At 42.6% G+C, this 16,732-nt stretch overlaps 1 protein-coding gene across 1 annotated transcript in view; it reads left to right on the top strand.

Annotated features, from left to right (window-relative positions):
* Positions 1-1,958: 1,958 nt before the first annotated feature.
* LOC126471592 (uncharacterized) overlaps positions 1,959-16,732 on the top strand; it is a 75,202-nt gene continuing 60,428 nt past the window's right edge. The window contains exon 1 of the mRNA XM_050099827.1: positions 1,959-1,981. The gene's annotated coding sequence lies outside the window, so the exon portion shown is untranslated. The remainder of the gene's footprint in view (positions 1,982-16,732) is intronic.

The following is a 16,732-nucleotide window of genomic DNA, read 5'->3' as shown; positions in this document are numbered from 1 at the left end:
CTCGGTGAAGGTATGTTCCCGAAACTTCAACAAAAGCCCGTACCGAGTTACTGAGCGACTCTCCTGCAGAGTCTTCCACTGGAGTTTATCAATCATCTCCGTAACGCTTTCGCGATTGCTAAATGATCCTGTAACGCAGCGCGCTGCTCTCCGTTGGATCTTCTCTATCTCTTCTATCAACCATATCTGGTACGGATCCCACACTGGTGAGGAATATTCAAGTAGTGGGCAAACAAGTGTACTGTAACCTACTTCCTTTGTATTCGGATTGCATTTCCTTAGGATTCTTCCAATGAATCTCAGTCTGGCATCTGCTTTACCGACGATCAACTTTATATGATCATTCCATTTTAAATCACTCCTAATGCCTACTCCTAGATAATTTATGGAATTAACTGCTTCCAGTTTCTGACCTGCTATATAGCAGCTAAATGATAAAGGATCTTTCTTTCTATGTATTCGCAGCACATTACACTTGTCTACATTGAGATTCAACTGCCATTCCCTGCACCATGCGTCAATTCGTTGCAGATCCTCCTGCATTTCAGTGATCAGGGGTTTCACGCCAGCATCCCTCCTCACCTTGTAGATACGAAGGAAATTTGCCAAAGCGGCGTACCTCGATCCGACGAGAACCGATGTATGCAACGAGGCAAAGCCGTTGGCTCAAAGTGCAGGACATGGTTTCACGATCCTATAAAGTTGAGCGAACAACACGTCTCTACGCATGGGGTTGTTAAGGTCTTGCATAGCGTTGATTATCGCCCTAGTTAACACGTCAGTTCCATATCCCCACGACAGTCATAGGATCCCGACAGACACGAACGGGAATATCGCAGAACTTTCAACCGTAGTGTTACGATCCCCCTTGAACGTGTCCTCCACAGATGGAGACGAAACGTTGGGTTTTAATGGAAAATCCGTAATGACCACTGCATAGTAGCTTGGAATATTTCATTACTTGTGACATTTCCGGCCGTGAAATTTACATTTTACAAACATAATTTTGTCAAACCACGCTCCTGCCGTTGTCGTATTGCGCCACGTGCTGGTAGACGTTCCTTCTTTTCATATTATGTATAATACGAGTTTCTTACAAAAGACGAATAGTCAAATGCGAATTCCCTATTAGAAAGCTGCTGCATAATCTTTCCTTATATACCGAATGTAGATTACGTAACCACACCGTGCATTTATTCTAAAAGTGCTTATCATTTACACATCCAGAAATCTAGTACACTTCGTGCCAGTTTGATGTTTGCTGCACGCCTCCTCTATGGTGCTGCAATTTTAAACTCTAGTCTCGTAGCACGTCTCTCCTAAATGTACGTTTATTTTCGCGATTATTTAATTACGCATCAAGATTCGTATTTATTATGTACGAACGCAGTTTATTTAATAAGTACACAGTAAGTGCTTTGAGGGATGAAATGGAATGTACAGTGCGACGAGCGCGCAGCATAAAATTTAAAGACAAGAACCTCTTTGGGCTTCCGAGAAGTAACAACAATATCCAAATGTTGTTCCATTAAAAGAGATTAATTTAGTGACGAGATATTATGCGCATTCATTAAAAGTGTGTATTTTATTTACGCGTCTGGTGTCGCGATTATTGCCGAGGCACGGACGAGGAATGTTAATGAGGACGATTGAGCCGAAGTGCGATGCGGGCTAAGTCGGCAGAGCTTGTAGCGCAGCAACAGTTGACGCCTGTGCCGGGGGTTTTGTTTTTTGCGCCGGCTGGCGCCGCACTGCGGTCGCGGCCAGGAAGAGGTGACTGCTGGCCAGGCGAGGCGAGCGGCGTCGGCGTCGGCGTCGGGGGCGGCGCCGGCGCCGGCGGTGGAGCCACAGCCAGAGGCGGAGGCGGCGGCGGCGCCTGCGCGGCCCGGGGGCGGCGCGTCGCCCACGCGCTGCCTATATAACCCGGCGTCCCCAGCGCGCCGCCCATCGCAGCCCAGTCCGCCGACCACACCGAGCAGAGGTAGGTCCGGGAACCGCGCGCTTACTTGCCAACGCTGCTGCCTGTAGTCGCTTCACCAGCCTTCATTAGAGGCAGCACTCACCGAGCTAATAGTTACAAAATATCACAGGTTCGTGCCTTTTGCACTCGTCGCTTTCGTGAAGGACAGACACGTAGGGCAAAGGAAAGCCAGTAATCCTATATTTCTGTAATACTGTTTCGCGTCTTCGTAAGACTACTATTTGTTAACTAATAATGACACGGTTGACTAATAGCTAGCTCGGAATATTTCACTTTTTCCGTTTCGATAGGCGTGTCTTCATTGCGGTACACGACGTTCCTAACGAGTGGTTATTTTCAAAATTACAAAAGATCACTGTACACTAAAGCCGTTCCAGTTGATTCGTTGTACTGGTCAATGATAGGCTTGGATTTAGAAACGAGTTACTATGTTACTGTATGACAGTAACCCATATTACTTTCACGGAGAAGAGCGAAATAATTTGGAAATTTAGGTCAAACGGTTTTCAAATTGATTGCTACTAATCAGTATACAGTATACGTTTTGTCTTTCCCAATGCAGATACTGAAATTTTATTTGTTTCTGTACGGCGCGGAAGGATTGTCGTTTGGTTTTTTAAATCACTCATAGGGCGGAGAGGAGCTACCCTTGTCTGCTGCCTAACGTTTGAGTGCAGAGTTTCGATTTTTCTTTTTTTTTTAAATATGTCTGTCTCCAAGGGAGCACCAAACTATACAAATCTCAAAGATACAGAATCAGTACAGCGCGATCACGTTTATTGTTCCTGTAATATAAAAGAGCAATATCCGTACTAAACTTCACTGATAAATTAATTGCGGTAGATACCTTTCAGAGACTATGGACCACGCAACCCTAAAGCGCTGGATCACATGCAATACTAGTTCTGCACCTTGCCATTTCGGTGTCCAACTTTTACGCATTTTGGTCTCATAATTTGCAGAATCGTCAGTATCAATTACTTTACTAAACAAGAAAGATAGCGGCACCATTTGATATCAGACAGTTAGATCTAAAGTTCACAGAAAGGCTCCTCATCTACGTGGCGTTTTTAAGGTTTCCTAGCGTTCTACTCATAAATCACAGGCCTGATATCGACCTGCGACAGGTGGATTCAAACAAAATCGCGCACCCTGTCCGTTACGGAAGAATCTGGTAGCAGCTCCTAGCTTTCGACGAAGTTTCTTCTGCTAATGTTCGCTGTGGATACCTGAAAACTGGGCTTTTACAGCACAGGATTTTTGCTTTCAGTGTCTGCAAATAACAAGCTGACTGGCTTCCATAATCGTATTAAAAACAGATCTCAACGTCAGAGGGATTTAATCCAAGGAGAGGAACGTAGATGCAATATTACAGCCGTCCACAGCAGTTGGGGTATGCTCGCATCATCTTCGCTTGTTGTGGTGTGGCTTCCCTCTACTGTACTGTTTACAAAATCTCCAAGAAGAACTATGGAACGAAGCAGCTGAGACTGGAGATCTGGAACGACTTGCATATCGAGACGCAAAAAGAGACTAAGAAGTAAATTCACGTCAGAAGCCAATGCTTGCATATTTAATTGCTTTAAGAACTTAACTGTAAATTACAGAAGCCGCTCCCTGCACGAAACTAGTATAAGAACTTACACTATAATGCAAAATAGATTTCTTTCTTTAAAAAAAGAAAATTATCCATTGCTGCCAGTGTTGCTTCTGAGACTGTATTACTTTTGTAAAACAAAAAACAAACTGCTTCCTATCAGGGCTTGAAACGCATCGTGCATTGAAATAACAATCACGATACTTCACTCATGGTTGTTTGTTTTATATTTTTGGGAAAATAAGCTTCGCCTTAGACTGCTGATTATTTTGAGTTTCATAAACTGGGAACATTGCGGCATTTGTAACCATGTGAACTGGCCTTGTTAGATTTAATTTTTTGCACAACGCATTACAAATTTTGTGGTTCCGGTAGTATAGCTGCTGTTTTGATTACCTCGCTACGGCCAATGCTTACATGGTTCCTTCTCCAGTGGCAAGAAGGTGGATGTGCTTAGCCTCTGCTCTCCGACTTAGGTCACGGCTTTAAATTTAGAAATAATGTTAGTTCGATAAAATGGAAGGGATAAAATATAGTCGATTTCACTGACTCAGTACTCTTTAATCTCAAGTTGAAATTACGCAGCGTACTTTTTAACATACATGATTTTGGTCAGCCGGTATAACTCTTCTAGTTTGTTTCACAGAAAACGTAATTTTGTTGGTTAACTATAATCACATTAGAGTAACTTATAGTTTTAAAGCCTGCAAATTAGAAGATCTTACAAGAAATATCTTCTAAAGGGATTACACGAATCATAGGAGAAGTGACCTGGACGAATATCCCCGGTTTACAAGGTGCAAGAAGGCTGACGGAATTAATTGAGTATATGCTTCCTAAGGTCTGTCGGTCGGAGCAGAAAGGTCATAGGTTCTGATCCAACAGTGGATATGGATATGAATTTTAGCTATAGAACACTAAAGGGGAAAATGTTACATTGTTACTAAACCATCGTAAATTTTACTACTTCACATTTTATTTACAGTACGACATAATTTATAGTTTGTGCACTAGATAATTACAATTATAAGGTCTCCAATGGTATGTCACATACAAAATAAGTACAAATTTTCCTGTTTTACACGCTATACTGACAGTACCAAACTGGCGGGAACCGCGCATTGGTACCAATTGCAGTCGTAAATTTTGAAGATAGTTTAGTAATCTGGGGTTAATCTTCGTCTAGGCAATGCCCAGTGTTACCTTATCAGAGAGGCTAAGCGAAATGCTGGTCTTATAACCATACATGCACGTTTCAGTGTCTAGCATACTCTACAGTAGTTCTCCGATTTCCCATGGGAAAGGCCACAACACTGTGGAATTAGCAACATTTTTAAGGCGACTTAAGCTGTTTACCAAGCTGGGTCCCACTAGCAAAATGCTACACTGCTCACACGGTTTACTTCTCTTGAGTCTATTAGAGAACAGTGAAGAACAGCTGCCCCGCTTAGTGTGCGTAGGTGCACGCCGCCCAGGCGAACAATGTAACACTTCAGAGAACGGAAACTTTTCCGGGAATTCGCAGTTATAGCTCAAATCATGTACAGTACAGGCACGAATGAAATACTACGTAACACACAGTTTACTTTGACAAGTGGCAAAAGAGGTAATATTACTGGAATATTAAGTGAAAAATTTCCTCTTCACATTCTAGACATATTCCAGGAAGGCAAATAACTTTTCTCCAAATAGAATACGCAGTCAAATGGTTCAAATGGCTCTGAGCACTATGGGATTTAACATCTTAGGTCATCAGTCCCCTGGAACGTAGAACTACTTAAACCTAACTAACCTTAAGGACATCACACACATCCATGCCCGAGGCAGGATTCGAACCTGCAACCGTAGCAGTCGCGCGGTTCCGGACTGAAGAGCGTAGAACCGCTCGGCCACCGCGGCCGGTGGAAGACGCAGTCGTTATAGGCAGCTGCACAAAAGCCGGACAATTAGAAGCGTTGTGGGAACTTCTGATGATGGTAGTCTACTCGTATACAGCTGAAAGCACAGCGTCCAGACATGATTGTAGATTCTGAGTTAGTTTACTATTAGATTGCTTTTTTTTAAAAAAAATGCATTCTTTTAGTTTCACAATTAAAAGTTTTTGGTGCCCTTACGCGTGTCTGCACTACACAACATTAAGCGTACTCCTCAATAACGATCCTTCGAAATTTGTTCCTACAGTAAATGCGAATTTTCTCAAATATTCTGCTAAGCAGGCTTACACCACATGCAGATGAAATTGTGGGGAATTACCAAGCCGGCTTTCGGAGGAACAGATCAACTATAGACCAAACATTCACCCTGCGTCAAATTTTGGAAAAGAAATGGGAATACAATAAACCAGTTCATAATCTTTTCATAGATTTTACAAAAGCATATGATTCAGTATTGCAGTCAAAATTGTACAGAATTCTTTTGGAACTTGGAATACCAAAGAAGTATGTTAGACTTATAGAAGCGAGTTTGAAAAACACAAAAGGTAGAGTACGCGTGGAGAAATTGGAGTCAGAAGAATTTGTAATAAAGAACGGACTTAAGCAGGGAGATGCCCTGTCTCCGCTAGTTTTTAATTTAGTCCTAGAATATATTGTACGAATGGCAGCAGATAATTCAGAGGGTGTGGAGTTAAATGGAAATATTAAGATATTAGGGTATACAGATGATCTAAATATCAATAGCGATAGGAAAGAATCTGTAACAGCAAATGCGAATGCGTTAATCAAGGCTAGTGAAGATGTAGGTCTAAGGATAAGTGAAGACAAAACTAAATACCTGGTTACTACTAGAATGCCAACAGCAGCAGATCAGGAAATGTTAAGAGTTGGAGACATGCAGTTTGAAAAAGTGAACACATTTAAGCATCTAGGCGTGGACATCACTTCGCGATATGAGACTGAATCCGAACTGAAGAAGAGATTACGGGCGGGAAATGCGTGCTACTTCTCACTGAATAGATTACTTTCATCACGGATATTGTCTAGGAATTTAAAGATTAGAATATACAAAACTATTATTCTACCAGTTATGCTGTATGGGTGTGAGACTTGGTCTCTCTCACTGTGCAAAATGAAAGGCCGTTTCGAGTATTTGAAAACAAAATTTTGCGGAAAATTTTCGGAGCAAAAAGGGATGATATTAGCGGAGAGAGGCGAAAACTGCATAATGAAGAGGTTCACGAACTCTATTCAAGCCCTGACATAATCAGTATTATTAAATCACATAGGCTGCGATGGGCGGGTCACGTAGCTAGAATGGATGAGGGCAGGGCAGCGCGCAGAGTACTGGTAGGGCACCTAGAAGGAAAACGTCCTGTGGGGAGACCGAGGCGTAGATGGGAGGACAATGTGAAGGCTGATATGAGGAGCCTAGGTATTGAAGGTGAATGGAAGGAAATAGCCCAAGACAGGGACAGATGGCGAAAATACGTTGCTGCGGTAATGGAATCTCGAGTTCGGTATGACCTGTGAGTAAGTAAGTAAATGCAACGACAGTTGTGTCATAAATCACGGAGGGACACTTCCGGCAGCAGATATGCAACATCTGACAGACCTATGATGTGGGTGAAGCTCCTCACTTCCACCATTACGGGAAGACTATTTATTTATGATGCGGGAACTCTTCGTTGCTATTTCCATAGCGCCGTTTCATAGTAATAATATTTTTCGAATTAAAATGTCACATGAATCCGATCCAGTTCGAATAACTATCTGTTATCAACATGGTAAAATTGTGCATTATACCCTTACGAATTTTTTCCATTAGAGGAAAATATTCTGTGTTGCAGTCAAATAGGTCACATGATATGACACACCTACAACGTATTTTTATTGCTTATCAATGAACTATGAAATCGTACCTTACGTTTGCGTATTACAAATATAAGGTATCAGAGGATATTCGAACACGGAATTTGACAATCTCATAAATATATCTCGCTGCAGGGTACTGTGGGACATGGCATACAGTATCAGTAGATTATCTGCAGGACAGTTGTCGTAAAGCGGACACCTTTTGTCTAAAGTGGACAGACGAAAATATTTAAGTTCCGTCTAGGATCAACATTTAAACGTCTCTTCAAGGAGTTTTTTGTAGGGGCGTTTCATGTTAGATTTTATGCCACATGTGTTGGTAGTGCAGACGAAGTAGCACACGGTTAGTTATGTCTGTAAGGACGTCATTCACTGTATGATAACCGATGTTCCGATGCGTAAATAACTTCGCTTGTTGCCTTGCCACTTTAGTCATGAGCCAAACCTCATCGGAAACACGCTATCCGCTATCAAGTCACTTCTCGTGAAGAGAAATGGAACTGATGGGGATGGAAACCGAGTTAAACAATGGCGTTCCTAAGCTTCACCATGCGGTAGTGGCTTGAAGCGTATTGGGAAACAATACAAGCCAGCAGGCGTGAATGAAAAGTATTTTGGCGCGTTACAGTGCCGGCCTATGATAATGAATAGGTGAACACAGCAGGTCAAAATGCGTTTTAGAATGTAGCCTTGTTGTAACATACCAATTAATTTTCGAGTCGGTGTACAGAGTTAGACACTGACCCCGGGAGGCCGAGCTGCAAAGAAAAGGGTTCCGAGATGTTTTTCGATTCTATCAAATAGATTTTGTCAGCGAAAACGGCATATTCGATGAGCAACATGTCCGGCTGATGTAAAGGCTATGGAAGTGGTAATAGTCATCGATCTTGGAATAAGGATTCCACATTCTTCGACATATGTGACCTGGCATTGTTCTGTTGGAATATGGCAGTAGAAAAGCAGCAGAAAGGACTGTACCTCTAGTTCCAAAAACTTTCTGCTGCAGCGGTTGGTGCTTATGTTGCCCTAAATATGCAATAGTCCAAATCAAAAGTTGTATACAATTTCTTCCAAGCTATATCATATGGTGCTAATCTATTATGTCAACCAACAACGCAGGCTGTCATATTACCTCGTCCCTCGTGGACGTAGTTATAAAATGAGTACGAGCTCAGGCCGTGGAAGAATGGGGAGGGAAAACGGTATGGTATTTCAAAAGGAAACCTCCTGGCATTCACTTTAAGTTATTTTGGGAAATCACAGACGACCTAAATGAAACAAGTAAGTGCTCAGCTGCTCTAACAGCTATCTTCATTGTCAACATTATGCAGGGTATATCATAATCAACAGCAAAAAGAAAGTGTAAAACAGTGAGAGAAAACACGTTACAGTACACATGGGTCGGCAAACGAGCCGTTTGCGAAATAATTGCGAAAACATGGTTACGAACTGCCACGCACTTCAGTATGAAATATTGTCCTAGAGAGTGCCATGGGTGAAATTTGAGTCCAAATAGATGTGGACTTAATCGAAAAGTATATGTTCCAAATACCTTTGTACTTGCTATGAAATACACTCCAAGAAAAAAAATACAACAGACGCACCACGAAGGAATATCCGAATGGGACGGAAATGTATAGATATGATGTACATGTACAGACAAACGATTACAATTTCAAAAAAACTGGATGATTTATTCAAGAGATGAGCATCAGTAACCGAGCAAGTTGGTCTACCTTTGGTACTTATGCAAGCAGTTATTCGGCTCGGCATTGGTTGACAGTGTTGTTGGGTGTTCTCCTGATGGACATAGCGTCACATTCTCATCAACTGGCGCCTTAGATCGTCGAAATCCCGAGCTGGTTGGAGAGCCCTGCCCATAATGCTCCAAACGTTCTCAATTGGGGAGAGGTCTGGCGGAGGAAGGGCTTGGCATGCACGAAGACAAACAGCAGAAACTCTCACCTTGTGCGGAAGGACATTATCTTGCTGAAACGTAAGTCCAGGATGGCTTGCCGTGAATAGCCAGAAAATACGGCGTAGAGTATCGTCGACATGCCGCTGTTTTGCATGAGCGCCGCGGATGACAACCAAAAGTATCCTGCCGTAAAATGAAATGGTTTCCCAGAACATTATTTGGTACCCACCATAGTCCAGGGCGTCTCCAGACATGTCTTTGCTGATCATCGGTGCTCAGTTCGAAGCGAAACTCATCACTGAAGACAATTCTTCGTCAGCGACTGAGATTCCAAGTCGAATGGGCCCGAACGCAATGCAGACGGACGTGTCGGTGTACAGAGGTCAATGGCTGTTGGCGCAATCGCGGCTGTGAGCTGAGACCCCTTTCTGTGAGCCACCTATTAACGGTTCTTGTGGTGAACGAAACTCCAGTTGCACGTCGAACCGATAATAATGATGAATGCGGGGCTCTGAGTGCCTTTCTGATGAATGCTCGCTTCCCACGTTCTCTCGTGTCTCTAGGTCTACTGCATCCTTCTTGACGCTGTGTTCGGCCGTGTTACACCCATTCCTACCATCATCGCCGAATAGTGGCAACACTCCTGTTCAAATGTTGAGCGATTCGCCAATTCCTCCAACCAGGAAGGGGACCAAACAGCGAGGTCTTCGGTCCCATCGGATTAGGGATGAATGGGGAAGGAAGTCGGCCGTGATACACCCTGTATAGTGTCTGGCTGAAGATAGTATATAATAGCTACGAAGTGATAATACAGCATTTATCAAATCCTCAATAATCTCGATAGAATATATTGCGACGGTAAACTTCAGCGAAAATTCTGGAGTGAGTGAGTATATGGGCCTTACCACGTAGTTAAAAGATCCCAATGATCTGAAGCCCTGATTATCAGAATTATAGGTGGTTGATTGGTTGATTTTGGGGGAGGGGACCAAACAGCGAGGTCTTCGGTCCCATCGGATTAGGGATGGATGGGGAAGGAAGACGGCAGTGCCCTTTCAAAGGAATCATCCCGGCATTTGCCTGAAGTGATTGAGGGAAATTACGGAAAACATAAGTCAGGATGGCCGGACACGGATTAGAATCGTCGTCCTCCAGAATGCGAGTCCGGTGTGCTAACCACTGCGCCACCTCACTCGGTCCGAAATTATGTGTACACACTAGTGAATAATGGAAAAACTAATACCTCAAAACACCCTTCTTTAGAAACACCATATTTATGTAAGGTCACAGGCTGAGTATAGAAAAAGCCTTAATTTTGAAGTGCTATGCCGTGGACAACGAGTGAACCATGTTCTGAACAAGAAAATGCTGAACCCATAACAGCTATATTTAACCTTCTGAAATAGTGGCCTGTTGTTTCGAGTATCTTTTTGGTTTATTAAGCATTATACAGTGCCTGGTCACTGTTGACAAGCGCATTTCGTACGATTTATGACATGAAGTGTGAGCTGTAGCTCAGTATTTCCCTGTGGTCTAAGGTATGTGCATATGGCAGTCATGGTTCCAGACGCCAGTAGTTTACAGATTCACGCCTGGATGACCACATCAGACGAATAGCCACGATTGAGTATATGACAAATGGAGAACGTTGTGGTATATCTGCACTGGTAGAGCTGTTCAAGGATAGGAAAAAACCTATATACCAGGCAATAAGCGTCAAGACCAGAAAAAGACTTATATACTAGGCAATAAGCGTCATTAGCGGTTGAGAGCTACAGCGTATATAAGGCTGGGATTGGCCACTTGTTGGTAGACAGCAGGTTATCGAATGTTCACACTAAGTACGCCATAGTTGTGTTCATGGGACTTGGAGTTTTTCTAGCGTAAAGATGCTAGGTAGAGATATCGACGAAAGTAAGCGTTGCTCTAAACTGATTTTAGAGGCAGCTTTTTTTGGCAAGTATCGTGAGAAATGAGGACATTACGAAAGAGTAATGAATGTTGATATCAACGAACACGAATGCAGAGCTCAAAACACTACCTAGCCAATCAAAAGCAAGAAGATGTCCAGGGCGATATTTTACTAAAAGCCATGTCAGAAAAGAAAGGAAGAGTTTGCTTATTCTCTCGCTGTGGGAGACTTCTGTTCCTAACATGAGATACTTCAGCTTCTATATCTGCAGGGAAATAGTTTGGTTCGACAAATATGATGGAAGAATTGTGCTGGAGGTCGGCGAAGACTTTGGTTGTGAATGTAAAAAATGAGTGTCAGTGAGAGATACTGCATACAAATTTCTGATCCAGCCTGGCCTGTATGCAGTTACCAAACGTGTCACCTTATCTAATGCAGATACTGACACCACCCAACGTAACCTGTTAAGCTACACACCTTGCGACATTATCAATGCACCAGTTGCCTCCTGGTTATGAGGTGATCAAGGAGACCAAGTGAAATTCTGCTTACCAAGACTCTAAAAGTCACGCATAACTAATATTCAGGGCAAGGGACACTGAGAGTAGCATTAATACAATGGACGTGTCGTATGCTGAAATTTTGATTTGTGATAGTAAGATGGCATTTCTTTTGTTCAAAGAATGGTGAATAAATACAGTAAGGGCTTTATCATCAATTTAACCAATTGTAATATACCTTCGTTACATTCCAACAAATAATACTGTTGTGTCTAGACAAGACAGCCTAGACACAATGAGAGGAAGCCGAAAGGCACGCGCTTAAACTCACGCAGGCTGGCGTGAGGTCTGAAACAGGATACGTAATGAATGCTATAAAGAAAAGTACGTAGCTTCTGGAATACTTAACTTTAATCCACATTTGTAGAACATCGCTCTTGATGATACATTAATAGAATCTCAATATCAATTGAATACGGCGCCTTGCTAGGTCGTAGCAAATGTAGCTGAAGGCTATGCTAACTATCGTCTCGGCAAATGAGAGCGTATTTGTCAGTGAACCGTTCCTTGCAAAGTCGGCTGTACAACTGGAGCGAGTGCCAGGACGTCTCTCTAGACCTGCCGTGTGGTGGCGCTCGGTCTGCAATTACTGACAGTGGCGACACGCGGGTCCGACGTATACTAATGGACCGCGGCCGATTTAAAGGCTACCACCTAGCAAGTGTGGTGTCTGGCGGTGACACCACAGATACAACTCGTATTTATATGACAGGTCCCAATTTTGAAACTCTGATGCATTATTTTCATTACTCTGCAGTGTACCTCGATTAGGAGTTTTATTTATACTCAACAAAATAAACAAACAAGAATAATTTGTTCTCAGATGTGGGTTCTCATCGAAACATACAGTACAACATATTAAGACCAACGTTGCAGGTCCCGGCGGAGGTTCGAGTCCTCCCTCGGGCATGGGTGTGTGTGTTTGTCCTTAGGATAATTTAGGTTAAGTAGTGTGTAAGTTTAGGGGCTGATGACCTTAGCAGTTAAGTCCCATAAGATTTCACACACATTTGAACATTTTTGAACAGTGTTGCACCCAACGCAAGATATAGCCGAAACAGCACTCCGCTAATTTTGTAACCGTTCTCGATCATCAGGAAAACGTGTTCTTCCACGAAGAAAAATTAACGTATGCATATTTATCGCATTTCCCAATGCACAAACCAAGATATCTGTCAACTTCCCTAACAATGAAGCTGTTCCGCATTAAGCGTATGTGGGTCACGATATAGTGGCTTCTGTTCCAGCAGCCGGCCAGAGTGGCCGAGCGGTTCTAGGCGCTACAGTCTGGAACCCCGCGACCGCTACGGTCGCCGGTTCGAATCCTGCCTCGGGCATGGATGTGTGTAATGTCCTTAGGTTAGTTAGATTTAAGTAGTTCTAAGTTCTAGGGGATTGATGACCTCAGAAGTTAAGTCCCATATTGCTCAGAGCCATTTGAACTTTTTTCTGTTCCAGCAGCAACCCCTGAGCAACTGCAACATCAGATGGATCGCTATGTCCCTACGCAATATCTGACATTTTTATGATCGTCCTTACATACGACTGGAGAATGTGTATAGTTAGAGAAGATTATACAGTTTGTCCAGCAAAGGAGACCCTGATTTCAAAATTAAATATCTCAAAAGCTAAAATCGACACACGAGTACAACAAAAAGTACGTTTATTGCGAAAGACGTAAGAATTTTATACAGCAGTTTCCATATAGTGCGAAAAGCTGCAAACATATGGCGCTGTACGCTATGAAGCACCTTCAATATCACGTGCACAATTAAACTCGTTCTCTGCAAGCTGCCTTTGAAGTCACATCACAGTCATTTCGAAATGTCCACTACTCGCAGCACAGTGGTGGCACAAACTAAGGATGATCTGGCTCCATATTGCATGAACCATTCTGATTGGTCGATCCTCCAACGATCGTTTCTCGTATGAAAAAAGGGCCAATAATACCTCTGCTGCACACTGCAGATGAGATAACTTTGGGAGAATACTGTGATTTCGCTTCACACAAATAGGGATATTCAGAACCTCATATTCGCCAGTTCTGGTTATTCAGGACTCCACCTGGATGGTGGAAGTGTGCTTCATATGTGAACCAAATGCAGCCAACATCAAATCCTTCGCGTTGTTCAATGCATGATTTCAACTTCTTTCTTCGGTGCGCCAACTTCCTTTCACGTTTCAACCATAGAAATGATCGCTCTGGTCTGCAGCGCACTATTTATAAGCACTACAAATAGAGATTACAGTGGCATCTGTAAACTACTTTTTCGGCTATTTCGAAACTTCTGTATAAAATTCTCACAGTTTTCACGATAAACATGGCGCTTGTTGCACTCGTCTTTCAATCATAATTTTCCAGATATTTAATTTTGAAACGAGGGACTCCTTCGCTGAACGCCTTGTACAAGATTCTGATACTTTTTCGTAGAGAGCACATTGTGCTCATGTGGGAGCGATCTAGATGCTTGTAAAACAATAAACTGGTAGCCAAGATCGCAGGAATTCATTTTATTCCATGATTACCGATTTCGGCGAAACTAGAGCCGCCATCATCGGATCTTAGGACACATACGGATTACAACATCAAGGCAAACAACGGTAATATTAATATCGCCTATAACACGCAGGCCTTACAAAATTGTCGTAAGTAGCACAGAGGTGTCCAAGAGAGATGACAATCAGACTGTTAGATAACTGCAGATGGGCACAGTGAGGGCACTGAGACACAGGCAGCAGCGGCTGCGGTTATTAAGATTATCGTTGCTCTTTAGACGAATTATAGGGTGTCATCGCAATTTTACCTCCTGTGCAAGTTTCAAAAATACGAAAAAACGGCGATAAGCGTCGCTATAAGTTTACTCTGGTCATAAATTCACGCAAACTATTTTTTACAGTTTCATCTTATCTTTCCAGCAACTTATGGCAAAGCCATGTTTTTGCTGCACAGTAACTGATCCATTAAATTTCGGGAGTGATGCAACAACGCTATTTCTTCATTTTTGGGATTCGATGATGAAAGAAGCAGTTGAAATACTGTTGTTGATGAATGTAATTAACAGAGATACCGGTTTCAGCCTAGACATATCATGGAATCTGGCGCTTTCTTTAATAAACTCGTAAAGACATCGTTGCAGGGCAGCTACAGGGCGACAATTGTTGAACTATATGAAATAAAATCGTCATAACAACTGAAATGTTTGCCTTAGGACGTTCAAATTGCGCGGTTGACCCTGGTTTATTCTATTTGGTTTACCGACGAAGCACACTTGCATTAGGATTGGTTCGTCAATAAGCAAAATTGGCTCGTTTTTTGTGACTGAGAATCCGCATTTCGCTATTGAGAAGTCTCTTCACCCTCAACGGTTGACTGAGTGGTTTGCAATGTCCGGTCACGGAATAATCGGTGCGATATTCCTTGATGGTACGGTGACTGCCGAATGGTACGTGAAGGTTTTAGAAGATGATTTCATCCCCATTATCCAAAGTGATCCTCATTTCGACAAGATTTGGTTCATGCAAGATGGAGCTCGATCCCATCGAAGCAGGAGAGTGTTTGACGTCCTGCAGGAGCACTTTGGGGACATCATTCTGACTCTGGGGTACCCAGAGGCCACTGGCATGGGCCCCCATTGGCCGCCATATTCTCTGGATCTGAACACACGCGACTCCTTCTTGTGGTGCTGTGTTAAAGACAAGGTGTACAGCAATAACCACAAAACCATTTCTGAACTGAAAACAGCCATTCAAGGAGTCATCTACAGCATCGATGTTCCGACACTTCAGCGGATCATGCAGAATTTCGCTATTCGCCTGCGCCACATCATCGCCAATGGTGGCAAGTATATTGAACATGTCATAACCTAAATCCGAACATCTATAGTGACATTTACATTCTAAATAAAGTGTGTGTACGCTTTAGTTTGTAACTAATTTACTTTTTTTCATATAGTTCAGTAATTGTCATCCTGTAATATTGATACATTAATGATACATGAACCAACCACGTAGTCTTAGATTCAATTTATGCATACTTTTCTCCAGCAAATTGGACTCGCATTCGGGAGGACGATGGTTCAAATCCGCGTCCGTCCATCCAGATTTAGGTTTTCCGTGATTTCTCTAAATCGGTTCTGGCAGACGTGCTTCCATTGAAAAGACAGGGCCGATTTTCTTTCACATCCTTGGAACGATCCGAGCTTCTGCTACGTCTCTAATGCTCTTGATGTCGACGGGACGTTAAACCCTAATCATTCCTTCCTTCTTTGCCTCCGATCAACGACCCACCAAAGAGATCTATGGTTTAAAAGACGGAACAATTAATGTAGCTTAACTCTGGCGGTTCATTCTGAAGATGGCCAAAATACAGGGTGATTCAAAAAGAATACCACAACTTTAAAAATGTGTATTTAATGAAAGAAACATAATATAACCTTCTGTTATACATCATTACAAAGAGTATTTAAAAAGGTTTTTTTCACTCAAAAACAAGTTCAGAGATGTTCAATATGGCCCCCTCCAGACACACGAGCAATATCAACCCGATATTCCAACTCGTTCCACACTCTCTGTAGCATATCAGGCGTAACAGTTTCGATAGCTGCTGTTATTTCTCGTTTCAAATCATCAATGGTGGCTGGGAGAAGTGGCCGAAACACCATATCCTTAACATACCCCATAAGAAAAAATCGCAGGGGGTAAGATCAGGGCTTCTTGGAGGCCAGTGATGAAGTGCTCTGTCACGGGCTGCCTCGGGTAGTTTGGTTTTCAGCCTAGTCAACAGCGCCTCAAGCGAACAAATGTACAACTAAATGAAACTTTATAGCTCCCTTAATTCGCCGACAGATAGTGCTTAGCTCTGCCTTTTGTCGTTGCAGAGTTTTAAATTCCTAAAGTTGTGGTATTCTTTTTGAATCACCCTGTATATTAGGCGGCAACATTAGAAGAAGAAAAGT

The sequence above is a fragment of the Schistocerca serialis genome, chromosome 3 (assembly GCF_023864345.2).
Source record: "Schistocerca serialis cubense isolate TAMUIC-IGC-003099 chromosome 3, iqSchSeri2.2, whole genome shotgun sequence".
In the NCBI taxonomy this organism is placed as follows: Eukaryota; Metazoa; Arthropoda; class Insecta; order Orthoptera; family Acrididae; genus Schistocerca; species Schistocerca serialis.
The sequence above is the reverse complement of the archived record's forward strand: the minus strand, read 5'-3'. Positions and strand labels throughout refer to the sequence as shown.